The following is an 18,532-nucleotide window of genomic DNA, read 5'->3' as shown; positions in this document are numbered from 1 at the left end:
CAATAACATATACACGAAAGCTATAATACAAGAAAGCATATAAGGGCCAAACAAGTGGTTAAACATAGCTTTTGAGTTTAAAAAAAGAAAAAAAAGTCATAGTTAATATTTCTTGCCAGGCACCTTTCTGTGTTTCTGCAATACAATTAAAAAAAAACAGTTATTATGAAACTCACTTTATGAATGAGGACATGCTGAAAGCATTTTAAGTACATAAGATAAAATAGCTGCCAAATATTCAAACCCAGGTAGTGACTCCAAATATTATATTTCACTTCTCACCCATAAACCCACAAGAGCAAAAAGGATGACAAAATTTTGGAGAGAACTGAGATGTGCAGTAGGCCATAAAGTATGCATGGTATTTCCAGTTACAACAAAGAGAAGAAATATCATGGGCAGAGAGAGAACATTGCAGGTATCAGGCAAAGTGTGATACTTGCAAGAATGGCAAAGTGTATGGCAAAGAGTAGTATCAGAAAATGAAGATGGAAAGTAGGAAGAGTTTGAGTACCAAGCTAAAATGTTGGGTTTCTATTTTGCATGCAGTGAAGGATATTGAAATCTTCCGAGCACAAAAGCAGCAGATTCAAAACCGACTTTTACTAGCATTTATCTGTCAAGAATACTGAATTTAAAAAGAGCAAAAGACACGAAGAGGCATTGAAATATTTTGAAATCCAGGACTGCAGCCTACACTAGAAATAATAACCAGCCAGATTTGTTTAAGGAGTCTTCATCACCAATAACAACACACCAGATTTGTTTCTTACCAGCTATGAAAGAAAATGCCCCAGCTTTAAATGTTTGTTTTTACTTACTGGCAACATTTTCAAATATAACTATATTCAATAATATTTTGAATAATTGAAATGTTGATTCTTAATTATCCAAAAGTTTTTGGGTTTTTTTTAGTGTGAAATTACTGAGGATTGACTCTGGTTATCAGAAGAGTCTCTAAGTAAAATAGAATCATTGGGAAAGCTACCTAAAATCTGACCAGGATTACATATGTTCCAAATGCTTCCCAATGTAAAGCACACTTGTATAGGCACAAATGGTTGAGAATTCAGCAAAACACTTATGATAAAGGATATTGTCATTAACTGGCAGTCCACTTAAAAAACTAAAATGTAATTCCTATATAAGAACTCTTAGTCAAAGAATTTTAGAATATATATGACTTCTTCTTAACCAGACAAAAAAGAATATGAGAAAAAGAGAAATTTTCTATAAAGTGGATTGGATGCTCTTTCTTAAGGGTGTCTCCTCCCTCCAAAAAACTGGAACTCTTACTTTGAACACCTTTTCCCAACTCCATTTTCAAGAGACATTGTGTCAGAATCTAGTGAAAGACCATGCTGGGAGATATACACTACAGAAATAAGAAAATGCTACAAACGTAGGTGTCTTTCTTCTGAGAGCCAATCTGCCAACAAATTTGCCAATTTGCTATCACTAACTATATATGTTTCACATATTTCCTACAGGGAGGGACTCTTACTCTTGTGAATATGTTTATGAATTTGACGCTCGAAATAGAAATTTTCAAGAGGACTTCTGAAAAGAGACATTAGGTACATTTTTGTTTATTTTTTTAAAGAAATCTTTCGTGATTTATAATTTTGCCTATGTTATATAGCATGGCTCAATAATAATTTGCCAGCCACAAAATAGTTTAAGGCTAATAATGAGAATTCTCCTTAAATATAATAGTGTAGCTCAGCTGTTCTAAATATCAAGTACAACAGAATCTATAGACAATTTGTTCAAACACAAATTCCTGTGCCCCACTCTCAAAATTTCTGATTCTATGGTTTTGGGTGAGGACAAGAGAATTTGCATTTCTCACAAGTTCCCAGGTAATGCCTAAATTCCTAGTCAACTGTCACACTTTGAAAACCAGTGGTATGGTTAAATGTATTTTATTATCAACTAAAAAGTTTACAATATATAATTTTAAATATTTTAGCCTTCTGATAAAAATCCTTCTAAAAGGGAGTGGCCTACTAAAAAGTTTACAATATATAATTTTAAATATTTTAGCCTTCTGATAAAAATCCTTCTAAAAGGGAGTGATCTACATGTTTACTTAAGAAGACCTATCAGACAAAATTTAATATTTCTTTAATAAGGGATTTCTCTGGGCAATAAATCAATTATTTGGACATCAGTACACATTTTTCAGACTTCTAGATAGAATAGATGACCAGCATATATGTTACTGTGATGCCAGAATATATCTGAGAGATTTCCATGGTAATCTGTATTTAAAGTTACCATCAGACCGTTTTCTTATGCTTTTCCTCTTTTCTTAAAGGTAAAAATATTCATTCTGCTATAATTGAGAGTTAAAGATTATATTGTCTATACTTTTAAAGGTAACACTAGCATTTAATAAGTATAAAAACCTCACACACAAATGTGAAGATTAACATCAAAAATGATAATATTTCAAAACCTAGCCTTGGTCTTCCTTTCAATCTCTTTCTCTTCAAACAAACACATATACATAGAAAACACCATTTCCAAATCTATTTCCATATTTATTATTGTCCTCTTAAGTTGAGCACCTCTTCAATAACAACTTTTCTTCCCAAAAGTAAATATAGGGATCTTGGGTGAATCAAGTAACTAATGATGGTTCATGTTATGCAACATTAGTGACTATGCTTAAATGTTCAAAGATATGCTATAATAGTGAATATGATTTTTTAGCTAAAAACTGAAATACTTTGCAAAACAAATAGGGAAGATAAAATAGCTAGTAAAATGTCAAGGGATTAATTTAAATTAAATACCAAGAGTCCTATTTTAAATGGAGCATTATGCATACATCAAAGAATGTCTATTAGTTCTTACAATGAAATATGCATTTATTTATTCCTTCATTAAGCTAATACTTATTGAGTGCTTATTGTGTCAAGCAGTATGCAGTAATACTAAACAAACACAGGCACAGAGCCTGCTCTCATGGATCTTAGAGTCCACTGAGTCATTGAGATATGCATGAAATAATCAGATTAATGAAATAACTCATTCAAAGTAAAGAAACAAACAAACAAAAAAAAAAACAAAGTAAAGAAACAGGGTGTTTTGAGGACATATACTGGAAAGTGACTAAGAATCAAGGTATGATAGTCTTGAGGTGAAATCTGGAGTGTTGCAGAGGGAGGAAGCAGTATACGGGCCTCTGGGCAGAGGGACAGGATACTGGAATGCTAGAGGACATAAAAGAGGACAGGTAGTCCTACTGGTGGAAAGGGAATACAGAGATATTTGAGAGAGAGATTGAGCATATAAGGCTAAATAAGTCACAGTAAGAATTTCACCATGGTAAGAATTTGAATTACCCTAGGAACACTGGAAAGTTCCTGAGTGGGTTATAGGAAATGGGGAGATACGATCAGGTTTCCTCAAAAATTGCTTTCTTGTTGCTTTGGATATATTGGATTACATAAAATATGCTATTAATTTCACTTTTTTTTTTTTTTTACTCTTTAAATGTTACTAAAAAAATTAAAATGTTTTATGTGGCTCCCATATTTCTCATGGATCATGCTATCCAAGACCTTTATTTTTTTCTATTGCTTTGAGCTAAGCATTCAAGAAAAGTCAGTTGGCAGGAATCAGGATACTCTTTCTTACCAGGTAAGTTTAAAAAAAAAAAATCTGACTACTACTAAACCCTACATGTTGCATATTAAAGATGATGACCAAAAATGAAGATGTTAAAATGTATAACCTTGAGGAACTTAACATAGCTGTGATAAAAAGCAAGGAAACTTAGAATTTATAACTTCATAGGCAATACATTTAACTATTTCATTATGACAATTTGTGAATTAATTGAACAGTACCTAGTCATGATGGTTAGTCTGACATAGAAATAATTATGTCGGGGATCCCTGGGTGGCTCAGCGGTTTGGCGCCTGATTTTGGCCCAGGGCGCGATCCTGGAGTCCCAGGTTCGAATCCCCAGATCGAGTCCTGCATCGGGCTCCCGGCATAGAGCCTGCTTCTCCCTCCTCCTGTGTCTCTGCCTCTCTCTCTCTCTCTCTCATAAATAAATAAATCTTTAAAAAGAAAAAGAAAGAATTATGTCAAGCCCTGATTCTTAAACTCCAAAACACCATATGAACTGAGACACACATTCATACCCCTTACACAGATGCTTAGCCCAAAGTAGTAAAAAAAACAAACAAAAAACAAAACAAAACAAAACAAAAAAAGTTCTAGAACAACACTGTCCATGAGAAATACAATGAGAGCTACATATAAAATTTTAAGTTTTGTAGTGGCCAAATTAGAAGAATTTTTTAAGTGAAATTATCTTAAGGTATTTTAGTTAGCCCAATATGTCCCAAGTCTTATCATTTTAACATGCAATCAATATAAAATTATTCATGGAATATTTTCTTTTCTAAGTAATGTCTTTGCAATCCAGTGTGTATTTCATCCCCACAGACATCTCAGTTCAGAGATTTCACATGTCAGGTGCTCAGTAGCCACATATGGCAGATAGCAACCATATTGTCCACCACAGTTCTATGAGGTAGGGGTTTGGGAGTCTTGTTTAGTGATGGGAGTCATCACTAAACAACTTGTATTCTTGAAAAAGTCAAACTATGTGATTGATTTTGTCATCTGTACGATGAGCATAGTATCCATTTTATCTGCCTCAATAAATTATAAGAATAAAATAATAAAATTTTGCAATATTCAACATCGATTGCACATTATAAAGAATGGCTTTGATCTTATTTTCATGATTAAATTTTATCCCCCCAAAATTAATAATAAAAATATAAAGCTCCCATAAGAATTACTATCAAAATAACTAATACTACTCCTTTTACTGGTACTCTCTGAATTATGATAGTTTTTTAAAATATACTATGTTATGTTCAGTTTTGTCTAAATGAAATTAGAGCTCACACAAATTTCCCATATGAATGGAGTCATTAATCAATATTTCAAAAAGAACATGGATATGAATTTAAATAAATTAGAAATATTTAATATATTTAATATTAGTATGATCAGCATTTTCATTACCAGAATTTTGGAAATAGCACAGATGAAGGAAATTATGAATAACAGTACAAAATTTTAATTAATATTAAAATGTTCTAAGTTCAGATCACAATTACATATCACAAACAATGCTATGGTAGCAACTATATATTTCTATCTTTATGTAACTGCTAGAAGGTCAGTGAAGTTTTATAAAATGGCACTTGATTTTTTTTTTAGATATCTTAATACAACCCATAAGAAAACTTTAGTTCTTTAGTTGATCATTTGCAGCATAAGCAAATGTAATATATGGCATTTGATTTGTTCCCTATAACTTAAATTTTTCATTCTAACTAGTAATGCTGTGTAGGGCTGATATTCTTGAACTCAGCTCTGAAATTAAAAACCCTGTTTCATATAGACTACCATGCTAAGACAGATATAACAGCTCACTGCAATTTTTCTAAATTTGCTATAAATGTCAAAGTCATTTAAGAAAATTAAATTTTGCAATGATTCATTATACTTTGAAAAACATGTTACTGCCTTTAAAAATATCCTCTGTGATAGACTGACCACTTGAATGTTCCCAATTATGTGCCTCCTTGTGTATCCACATATATTTTGTTATATTACTTTGCAACAATAATTACTAATTAAGTTAAATCTATTCCCTTAGTCTTCTTTCTGTACTTTTTTTTATTGTGGTAAAATATACATATCAAAAAAACTTAACATTATAACCATTTTTAAGTGTGCAGTTCAGTGACATTAAACACATTCACATTGTCATGTAACCACCACCACCATCCATCCAGAACTTTTTCATCTTCCTTAATTGGTACTCTGTACTCATCAAACTAACTGCCCATGCCCCTTTATCTCTATCCCTTGACAACTTTCTGTTTATATGAATTCAACATGAGAAACCTCAAATAAGTGGAATCTTATAATATTTGTTCTTCAATGACTTACTTCACTTAGGATAGTGTCTTCAAGGTTCACTCAGTTTGTGTATGTGTCAAAATTTTCTTCCTTTTAAAACTGAATAATATTCCAGCTTTTGTGCATGTGTGTGCATATTGTTTATCTACTCATCCATTGATGGACTTGGGTTGCTTCCATCTTTTAGCTATTATGAATAATGCTGTTCTAAATGTGGATGTGCAAATATTTCTCTGAGATCCTGCTTTAAATTCTTTTATATATACACTCAGAAGTGACATTGCTGGATCATATGATAATTTTATGTTTAATTTTTTGAGAAATTACTATACCATTTTCCATAGTGGGTACACTATTTTACATTCCTGCCAGCTATGAATATCTTTGCCAACACTTGGTTTTCTGTGCCTTTCTGATTATAACCAAAGTAATGACTGTGATATAGTATCTTAGTGGGATTTTGACTCAAATTTATTCCCTTACTCTTCAATCTGATTGGCTTTGTGACTACTTTTGTCAATGAAATATTAGCCCAGCAACTCAAGAACAAGTTTGAAAAAGTGACTGTGCTTGTCTCTTGCTCTCTGCCAAAAACATGTGAAGAACATGCTCAGGCTTACCTGTTGGAGGAGAGGACCATAAGGAACATAAAGTCTTCCCAAACAAGGCCATCCTAGATTATGTAATAGGCAGCCAATCAAATAGTGAGTGAGCCCAGTAAACAGGGACAGATCTATTGACCTGATCTGCTCTGACTGCAGAGGAATAAGTAAGCCCAGCTAAAATCAACCAAGCATAATCAAATCAGCCAAACCCAGTTCAATTCAGAGAAACCTCATAGACTTGAGGCTAAATAGATGATTATATTGGGTTTATTTTGCAGTATTGTGGAAAAATATGTAACACGTACACAGTCTATTGGGGACATCAAAGAGCAAATTATTGTGTGATAGTCTGCTGCTAGATAATAAACCAAAGTAGAAGTAACACTGATAAGACATTACCAAAGGGAAAGATCAACTAAGTCAACATTGCCAGAGTACAATGAAGCAGACCAGTAAAATGAGGATAGAAAAATTGAATTCTGCTCTTTTGATGAGGTATATTTTCCTATCTGCATCCACTCTGTCAAACCATGGCCAATCTAACTTGCTCACAGACAGATGTTGTGAGATTCTAATGGGTTACACCATTTCTTTTTCATTTACACCCCATTCCTTGTGATCTGTAGTCATCTCATTAGTCCTTCTGTTTTATACTTGACCTAATATAGGCCTTTTTGTGTCCTGTATGACCTCTGTCAACATTTGAATCAGAACCCTGATCTAGAATTGTAATTTCCCCTGGTTTCTTCCCATTGTATTCCTTGGAAATACAAATTCTCAGAAAACAGATATGAAACATGACAATCATATTATGAACGTTATGCCTATTCTGCTATTAAAGATGTCTTCATTTCACTGTGAAAACTCAAATTCCAAGAATTTTAAACATAGTACTAGAAACAATCCTGGTTTTTCCCCTTTTGGTTTCCTTCTCTACTATACTTTAGACAGGATTCTCACAGTTGTCATTATCATCATTATTTTCATTACTCATGAAATGAGCCGTGTCGCATGCTCAAGTAGAAGCCAAGGGATCTTGGTGCCAATTTTTGTTCTATGATCAGTTTGAAATGGCTTGCTGTTTTGTCCTGACTGAGAGAGACTAACAACATCTTAAGGCAAAATGCAATTGATTAATCTACTCTTTAAAAAGGAAAAGAAAAGCCCTATTCCCATAGAAATTTATTTCTGACTCAATATTTCCTTTTATTTAGTTATTTAGTCTAACAACATTAGTTTCATAAATAGACATCCTTTCCCAGCAATGTCAGAGTATCCAAATACCACAGGGATTTTATTAAATGCATTTAACTGAGGCGAGCATGCCAAGGGAACACTTTGTTTCATAATGAAAAAAAAAATCAAAACCAATTTCCCAATTTCCAAGGTCCCAATTTCCCTCTAAGTATATAATTTGAAAGATAAGTTTTCAGTTGTTATAAAGTGTTTAAAGAAATATATCAAAGCCATTCTTTGACATATAAGAAGAAATTTGATTTACCTTATTTGTCTTAATTCATGCAGCAAGAATTTTAACCAGGGGAACACAGGCCACCAAGGAGACCATGGACAGCATTCAGGAGGACAGTGAACATGTATGAATAAAATTATATCCTTGCTTTCCCACAAACCTAATTTAGTTTTTCCTTCACTTATGAACTGAGTCAACAAATGCCAGTATTCTTAGCAGAATATGTGGCTCTGTTTTCAGCAGAAATCAAGATTGTTTTATATTACATTACAGTTGTTGCAAATACTTCAAAATAGCATTTATGTTTACCATTACTTCAAAATTATGTTAATAATTAGGTAATAATAGATCCCATTATTAAATGTATTAAAGAAGTATATATATATATATATATATATATATATATATATATATATATATATATATATATATTACTGTTCACACGTTTAGCTTTATTGTATTTTGAGATTTACATTTAAACATAATCGGTTTCCTTTTATATTTAAATTATATTTAAACATATAGAGAATCATTTTTATAATTGCATTTAAACATAATCAGTTTCCTTTAATCTTAGGTATCTTACTTTATATCTTTAAAACCGCTATTCAGAAAAGAGGTCTATATGTTTCACCAGATGCCATAAGATGTCCATGGTACTGAAATGCTAAAGAACCTCTGCTGACCAGAAATATATTTCCTGGTAGAAAATGCTTGTTGGACTTCTTAAGATAGACAAAAAATAGCATCACATTTAGAAAAATGAAATTTGATGAGTCACTGACTAAAAACTTAGTGTGGGCAGCCCTATGAAAAACTAAAATAAGCATCTCTGAGGCAGTTCTCCTTTTCTTTCTGAGCTCAGTCCCGTTATTCTGCCTGTGATCAGGATCTGCCTGAAGAGCAAGTACTTTGCCCTCCTTTGCTGGCAGTTCTCGAATATTGAGATTTTTTTCCAGTACTCTGTCAAAACCAGGTTTCTCCTCTAATTGTAAAGAACTGATAAGTGTTTTAAAGTTCAATGTCACTGGAAAATAATTTGAATTTTAACAGAAGCTTTATGGAGACAGTGTTTCAACTGATTATGGAAAATTCTTAAATGTAAGGAAAAGAGAGAAGACGCCATTTATATATAACCAGTAGTTCATAAGCTCAAGCTTCTCTATTTACCCGTACTTTCAAAAACTCTACAAAAGGTCATGTTCACAAATGTGTATAATTGGGCTACATGTTTGAGCCAAACTCTCAGGTTTGAGTTACATTAGGGAAATGAATCCTACCCTTTTGCGGAATTAGAAAATAATGAAAATCACAGTAAATATTTTCTTTATCACACCTATAAGAGACCTTCTGAAAGCAGACATGTTTGGACTAGTATTCCAAAACGTAAATGTTTCCCAAAGCTTATCTGTATGTGTCTTCAACTCAATTTAGTTGGTTCTATTCATGTCCCCTTCTTAGATCTTGCTATGTGAATTAGCATATATTCATTTCTGATGAGCCTAGCTATGTATAATATAAAATATCACAAGATAACAAATGATTCAGCCACGTTTTCTCTCTCTCCCTTTCTCCCTCCATCCCTCCCCCTTTACCCACCTATAATCCAGGGTACCCAGTCGATGGGTAGTGGAAAATTTTAAGACTCAAAATTTTAAGTTGAAATTGGATAGTTTAAAAAAATTGTATTCACAGCTCTCTGCCAACCTCAAGGGAAATGTACTAACTGAGGATCACATTGAAATGGAGGTGGATTCAGACACTTCCTGGTTTATTATATTTAACTCCCTTTAGACTTAAAGCAAGAACACAGGGAGTCCACCTCCATTACAGAGTCTGTTAGCACATCTCATAAAGGAGGGAAGAGATGATTGAGTAGTTAGAATTTGTAGCAGTTCTAATTATGTGGCATGCTGAAATAAGATTAGCAACTGTTGAAATGCTGAGAAGTACACATCCTCAGAATCAGTTAAGAAAAGTCTTGGCACCAGAGATTCTAGAGTGGAGGACTCTTCCCAACTAGCTTATTATAATAAGAAGATTTAAACTTAGTACATAATACAGAGCAAACTTAAAGATGGTTCACTCTCTTTTGTCAGAGAATATATCCTTGACCTTTTTTCAAATGAAGAACTTCAAGGGCAAAAAACAAGCACCACTGACGTATGAGGATCATACATATTGTGATGTCCTTAGCAATTAGGAACTGCAATATCATCTGTAGGAGGATTATGTCATTATTCCATTTGGTCATATCCAGGGCCCCTCTGTTTACAGGCCACATCACTGAAAAGTTCTACAATCAATATGACAGAAAGAAGATGTGTTAGATAAATATAAACATGTTTGCAGATAAGTAAATACCAGTGGGAACCATACTATCTTTAAAAAATATAGATTAATATGACTTACTTCTATGAGAAAAAAAGATTCAATTCACTTGGCTCTTTCCTATAGTTTCTGTTCTTACCCTCCCCAAATACTGTTTAGCTGCCAAGTTGTATTTATGCAAAAGCTTTTGGACTATTTAAGTGAAATTATACTTAAAGCTACTTGCAAGGTCAGAGAACAGGTCTTCAGATTTTGGCAAAATGTCTACCATTTGTTCAATTGACTCACTGATGACCTGAAAATAAATCTGGTATTAGAGAGAGAACATTACATAGTGTCTATCTATGTGACAAGCAGCTAAACAGTATTAGCTCTCTTTGAGAACCCAGAGTGCTTCAAAGGTATAGTGAAATATAAGTCCCTACCCGGAGATGGAGTGCAGATGGGGAGGGGTGGGGGTTAAACAATAAAATTATTAGGTTAGTGAAATCTGCAGGTGAAAATTAGGGTCTGAGAGTGAGTGCCTCCCTAAATTTTTCCCCTTGGTTACCTTGCTTTCTGAATCGAACCCCAGTTTAAGTAGTTCGATAATTTCAATCACATTTGATATTATAATGCCTAGCATATAAAAAGGCAGGATTTTCCTAAGTATGGTTTATAGTCCTGATTCAGAAGTATTTCCAAAACCTGGTAAAATTGGGATTTTTTTAACACTCTATCCTTTACCTACTGAAATAGATGTTCAGAAAATAAGGTCTGATAATCTTCATTTATAATCACTTGGGATGATTCTGATGCATTCTAAAGTAGATCCTCAAATGCAAAAGAACAAAGATGGACCTATATCTTAGAAAGATATTTTTTTTAAGTCAAACTCACAGAGTACAAAATTGGTTGCCAGGCCCAGGAAGTGGGGAAATAGGAAGAGGTTGGCACAAGCTTCAGCTATAAGATGAATAAGTTTTGAGGATTTAATGTAAAACATGATGACTATAGTTAACAGTACTGATTATATAACTGCAATTTGCTGTAAGATTAGAACTTAAATATTCTCACCTAAAAAAAAATAAAATAAAATAAAGTAAATCTTCAAGTCTTTGCTGTATAACTAGATGACTGACTGAGTAAATAGAAAGCAAATGGAGGCCCAGGCAATGGTTTGGGAGTTATCTTGTATTCTGGGCAATTTCCTTGAACTAAAAGAAAAACAAGGCAGGAAAACAATGAAGAATATCTACCCATGAATTTACTAATTCATGTAATATACCATGTTGCTTTTCCTAATAGAATATATTCTAACAGCTTCAAATAATTTTATGTAGATATATTAAATTTAATCCTAAAACCAGTGATACTATTTTGTGCTAGATAACAGCTAATACTGTTATTTCCTCAGGTGGGTAAATTGAGAATAACAACGGAATTTCTTAAATTTATTATGTTTTAAATTTATTATAACTTAAATATCTTATAAGCCTGCTCACCTAGAATGTTACTAAATTAGCAAAATACATACTCTTATAAAATTGGAGTATCTTATGGGAAATCGTGCATTTCCTTAAAATAGGGTCACAAAATAGAATACAAGCTTAATACTATTCCACAGAAAGAATTGGATTGTAATATTTCCCTGCAGGACAAAAGGTTATCTTTTGAATCAATCTGAACAGATGAAATACTTCTATTTAAAAAGCTGGCATGTTATAGGGACTGGCACTAGACTTCCAATTGTGAAAAACACCTATCTTTGTATTTTATAGGTTGGCATTTTGCTGCTATGAAAGGAAGTTTTATGTTTTTTAGTCTTGAATTCATTTTTGTTTTTTTTATATAATATACAACTCCTATGGGCCCAACAAAGCCAAACTAATAGATACTCTCTGTTATCCCATTTATTACAACAATGATTATGATATGAAGACATATTTTGGTGCTAACAAAGCCATATTATAGGCTTGCTAGCTAAAGTGGCAGAGCAGAATGACCCACCAAGGTACAGTTTTGAGAAAATATTGCCGTAGAATGTTCAGCTAGGGAAAAAGAGTGTTTCTGCGTGTTAGTTGAACATCAATTATAGTACTTTGGGGGATCCTTGGATGGTGTTTTAGAATTTGGGTCTTCTAGGGATGTGGCAAAAGCTTTTTCTGTGTTTTCTAGGAATAAAAGCCTAGTTTAAAGTACAATAACCAGGTGACAGATTCTAAGAAGAGGTGAATCCTCAGCCTTTCTTACCCAGTCATTAGCACCAGACCCCAGTCTCACCAGCCTTGACCCTTTCCCAATAGATAGAATAAGAAGACAATGAGATTATCAATATCCAGACTGTGGGATCAAGAAAGTGGAGAATCTAAGCATAACAACCTTCAAGCAATGGAAATACAAATTTAATGTACATAAGAAATAAGTAATTAACAGGGCATGTTGCTAAAATAGTTCTTCAACTCTTTTAGACTATTTCTCTAGGTAGCCTCTTTAGTAAGGGTCTAAAACAATGTTTTCCAAACTGAGGCCATGGAACATCTGCACAAAATCACTTAGAGAACCTGTTTAAAATGATACATTCAAAAATCTGTTCCTCTCTGTCTCTCAGGTCTGCTTTCTTGTGTTGACACCATCTTCAGGAAGGCTGTCTCCTGAGATGTCACAGAGAATTCCAAGTTTCCGTGCTCCTGACAATTAGCAAAACAGATTTCCTCTGTCTCAGACTTTACCAGATTATATCCTATTGGTCTGAATTGTATCACATTGATGATTCCTGCACTAGTCACTATAAAAAGGCCTCCCACAAATTAAAATGAAAATAAATTCAACTTTAATTTCATCAGCTTTGATTGGACAATAAACATTAAGATGTAACTTAATAAAAATAGCCATATTTTAGAAGATAATGGTACCATAAAGTAGATCCACTGCACTACAAATGGACAATATGTGGTCCCAGTTTCTCCAAGAAAATTCATTAGCCCAAGTCCACTTGGTCATTTAGTTCTCTGCAACCAGATGAGAAACCTGAAGAAGCTATTCATTTATTCAAAAACATGCGTACCTCAGTTTCCTAATCTCCTATTAACTTCATCTCACTGGATTTTAGGGCACATTCTTTACCTAAATCCATTAAATTATTTGTATGTTTTGTGGGCAGCAAAGGCAAAGGAACTTACTAATACGAAGGAATAGTGGAACATAAGCAAAAATGTGGAAACAACCATTCTCTTTGCATAAACACCCATTTAATGAAGAACAAACTGTAGACTTGTTCGTTTAATTCTATGAATCTCTCTAATCAAGGTTGTTATATTTACTAATGCTTTCCAGTCGAATCAAGATTCTTCTACTCTTGCTTCTTCAATCTAATTGGAAAGTTACTAATATCACCCATTTTTAATATCATAAATGGGATGTCCATGGAAATTATGCTATTTTAAAAATAGGAGAGGAGAGCTTTGCCAGTCAATGCATTCCTGAAATCAGTGCTGTGATAATATGTTATTTTTACACAATTTGTTTCCTTTAAAAAAAAAAAAAAAAAAAACACAGGTCCTGACTTTTCTTTGGATATAAATGTAGTAGGAAGATAAATCAAGATCTACTCAGCTCCTGGACAAAAGTGGGTAGGAAGTCAGAGGTCCTCTTCCTAGAACTTAAATCTTAAGCAGAAAGATCCACAAATTAAAAGAAATTTGAGTTCACTCATCTAACAAAAGTGTTCCATAAAGACCATCCACTTCTACCTAAATTTTCAAAATGACTGTCATCATTTGTAAAGTTTACATTATCATACTTTGGTTCAATTTTCTAAACTATATCCTTCTAACAAATGTCCATTTTGCTTAAGTTTACTGTAGTACAATTTTATTTGCTTGCAACTAAAAAAATCATAATGGATACAAAGACTGAAGATCAAATGTAGCAGTACAAGCCCACAAAGTCCCTTTACATCCCTGAGCAAAGCAAATGGTAGGCAAAATAATACTCCCCATCTTGAAAGAAAAATGTAGATTGTCTCTATAGAAAAAGTGCTATATATCTCAAAAAGCTTGACTTATGTATAACCCAGGGCTTCTGCATATAGGTCCATATCTTACTTCACAGATATTCTTAATCTTAAAAGTTGTCTTATACATATAAGGAAATTTAAAGACTTAACCCAATATTCACTGTTTCAAGACTACAATTTTTCTTTAAGATTTCATTTATTTGACAGAGAGAGAGAAAGAGCACAAGTAAGCAGAATGGCAGGCAGAGGGAGAAGCAGGCTCCCTACTAAGCAGGTAACCTGACTTGGGGCTTAATCTGAGGACCCTGGGATGATAACCTGAGCCAAAGGCAGATGCTTAACCACCTGAGCTACCTATGTGCCCTTCTAGACTACAATTTTTGAAACAGTTTGAGGTAGAATATTCAGTATTGAAAAGAGTTAGATCCCTTGACCTGAACCATGATAAGAAATAAGAGGGGAAAAAAAGACACTCAGTAGGAGTAATTTTGTTCCTAGAGCCCCTGTAGCTTCAATCTTTATCACTCTTTATATTACATATGGCATTTTGCAAAGAGGCAGAAGTAAGCCTTGTCCCTAAATGGTCTTCATCTTTGCTTCTCACCTCCATCAGCTCTAAATTATAATTATTGGGAAATTAAAAGTGGCCTTAGTTGAAGGTTATTCCCTTTAAATAAGTGGAGTCAGAAGTTCTTTCTTACTTAGTGGATCAAAATGTTTGAGGAGTATTATCAAAAAATAAGCAGTCATCCATGAAGAATAGAAATGAGTATTTAGGGGGAAAATGGAGTATTATTCAGATAAATTTCTATTGTTTTCCTTTCCTACACATCTCTTCTCCCAACCTTTGATTTCATGTTTTTCTAGTTCATCTCTATAGAAAAAAATAAATTAAAAACTTAAAAAAATTCTTCATAGATTGCCCTTTATCAATGTTCTGAAGGGTTTTAAAGCATCTAATAAGAAAAAAATAGTCTTCTTTGGTCAATAAAAAGGTCCATAATGGTATTTGACAATAACAATTTATATTTTACTTACTTAGATGCACATTTTGATTACACATACATAAACATGAAATTGGTATTTCTTTCACCAAATTTTATAGCCTTAGGACAATATAAAATAATAAATTAAGTATTAACTGCTTTTCTGTAAAAGGATTTTAGGGATGTTCCAAGAAAGAAATAAAGAAACAGAATCAACCTGAATTGTATCAGGGTGTGAAAATAATGATTGCTTTCTGTTTGCATTTTGGAAGTGTAACATCATGGTATAAGCAAGAGATTCTTATTCTATTTATTTGAAATCGTGATCTATTTTATACATGGAAAATAGTATATATAATATTTAAAGTTTGTTAGATATATCGTCTAAACAATGATAAAACAAGTACCTAGCATCCAGAACCCTGTTTAAGCAAAAAAGACTTACAGCTATTTCTGAAGACCTCTGGGTGTTCTTCCCAGAATAAAGCCCCTCCATATCCCTGAGGCATAACTGCTATATGGTTTCTTCTAATCATCATTTTATTTTCCTTAGACTCATCACATACATGGATGCATCTCTAATCAAAAACCTTGGTCATGCAATTTTTAAGGTTTATTTAGACATTTCCACAACTTTTCATCTATTCATTCATTGCTCAGTATTATGTTTTTGAAATCCATCTATGATCCATTACTAAATAAAAATACACTGGTACACACATATGAGAATTTAGTTATCCAGTATTTTTAAATGATGGACATTTGGGTTGCTTCTCCTGTTAAGAAAAAAAAATCCAGAAAAAGAAAAAATTCCTGCAACAAATATGTATGTATATCACTTAAACAGGTGTAAGAGTTTCTCCAAAGTGTAAGTCTGGGTTTAGAATTGCTGGTTCTTAGGACTCACGCCCTTCCTTACTAGATAAAGCTAACTTGTTTTCTCAAGTGATTTTATCAACTTTATATTTCCACCATCAGATATGAGTTCTTATCACTCCATACTTTGCCAACACTTCATAATTTCATCTCTTTTTATGATTTATTTATTTGAGAGAGAACACATGAGCAGGGGGAGGGGCAGAGGGAGAGGAGCAGAATCCCAAACAGACTCCCCACCAACTGTGGAGCCCCACGGGGGTCCCAATCTCACTACCCTGAGATTACAATGGGAGCCGAAATCAAGAGTCAGAGGCCCAATTGACTTAGTCACCAGGTGCTCCAATAATTTCATATCTCTTAAAACTTTTGCCAATCTGGCAAATATGAAATAAAGTCATTCTGGTTATATTTACATTCCTCTACATGCTATTAATAGTGGACCTCTGTAGTTTTTGACCATCCATATTTCCTTTTCTGTGAAATGCTTATTCTATCTTGATCACGTTTTTATGATTTTAATTTTTATTGAATTACAGGAGTTTTTTATATAGTCTGGATATTTACCCTATGTCAGTCACAAGTATTAGTAACATAGTTTGTGGGTTGCATTTTTATAATACATTTTAATAAATGTAATTTATGTTTAATACAATTAAATTTAGTAACTTTCTCCTTTATAGCTTAAATTTCTCTGTCAAGCTCAAGAAGAATGTTTTTCTAAACATATAAAATAATATCTTTCATATTTAATGTCACCAGTCAACTTCAGACTTCCATATAAGCAAACGTGTGCCCAAGAACTTCTTTTATGGCTAAGTCTATCCTTTTTCCAGTTATCTGTAGAGTACCTCTTTACATATTGTTTCTATTATATGAAATTTGAGTATATAGATGTATTTCTAGGACTTCTAGTATTCCATTGATTGGTTCATCTGTCAGCTGTGCATCTTTTTTGTACCTGCTATTGCCTTTACTTGGAAACCATCTCCTGCAGGTCTCTGCTTGACTCACTTAGGTCTTTTCTTAAAGGGGATTTTCCTAACAATTTTAACCTAAAATAGTTGGAAGTCTCCCATGGGTTTTCTTTTATCCTGTATCACATTTTTATATTCTTCACCACCTTCACCTTCATATTTATATTTACTTGTTTATTATCTGTATCCTCCAGTAGAATGCAGAACCATGAGAACTGAGACTCAATTTTTGTGTCTTGCTCATTTGTGCATCTTCAGTGCTTTTGGAATAATACTTGGATATAATAGGCATTTAATGAAATTCTCTTCAAGGAATAAATGAAGATGTGGGTATAAAATTTGTCATTAGTGGGATGAGGAATATTGGACAAGTTGCTTCATCATTCTGAATGGCACTTTTTTTTTTCAAAGATTTTATTTATTTATTTGAGAGAGAGAGAATGAGTCAGAGATAAAGAGAGAGAGAGAGAGAGAGAAACACAAGCAGGGGGAAATGACACAGAGGAAGAAGCAGGCTTCCCACGGAGCAGGGTGCCCAATTTGGGATCTATCCCAAGCCCCAGGGACTCCAGGACCATGACCTGAAATTCCTAACCCACTGAGCCACCCAGGCACCCTGAATGGTACTTTTTAAATGTCAATATTATTTCCTTCTTTGCAGGCTAAAGCTTACAAATAAGGTTTGTTTTGTGCCTACATAGCGCCTGGCACCTAGAAAGTACTTTGTAAATGGTAAATTATAATATATACAGTCTCCTGATGAGAAAAAAAGATGCAACTTACCACCAAGAAAATCTCAAATACAGGGAGTGGGGCAAGATGGCAGAGAAGTGGGGTCCCCAAGTCACCTGTCCCCACCAATTTACCTAGATTACTTTCAAATGATCCGAAAAACCTATGAATTTGACCTGAGATTTAAGGAGAGAACATCTGGAACGCTACAGAGAGAAGGGTTTTCACTTCTAACAAGGTAGGAAGGCCCGGTGGGGGGGAGAGGATTAAAAAGATTCCAGTGGGGGAGGGCCCCTCGTGGAGGCGGCTACGGGGCTGCGAGAGCCTCCAGGACAGGAAAGCCCCGCCCCGGAGAAGCGGGAACTTTAAAAATCCGCCCCGGATCCTCCCCGGAGGGAAAGGCGCTCAGCAGGGAACCCGGCAGCACCTCAGGGGGGGCAGTGGAGCCCCCAGGTCGCTGGAGGAGGGGCGCCCGGGGGAGATGCGCCCCAGCCTGCGGGCCGAGCGCCGTGGAGGGCTGGAGCGGGGCGGCGGGGCCTCGGGGGCAGCTCAGGCCGTGGTCCGCGGAGGGGGTGCGCCCTGGGCCTTCGGGA

The sequence above is a fragment of the Canis lupus genome, chromosome 4 (genome assembly GCF_048164855.1).
Source record: "Canis lupus baileyi chromosome 4, mCanLup2.hap1, whole genome shotgun sequence".
Classification (NCBI taxonomy): Eukaryota; Metazoa; Chordata; class Mammalia; order Carnivora; family Canidae; genus Canis; species Canis lupus.
Note: the sequence above shows the minus strand (reverse complement) of the source record.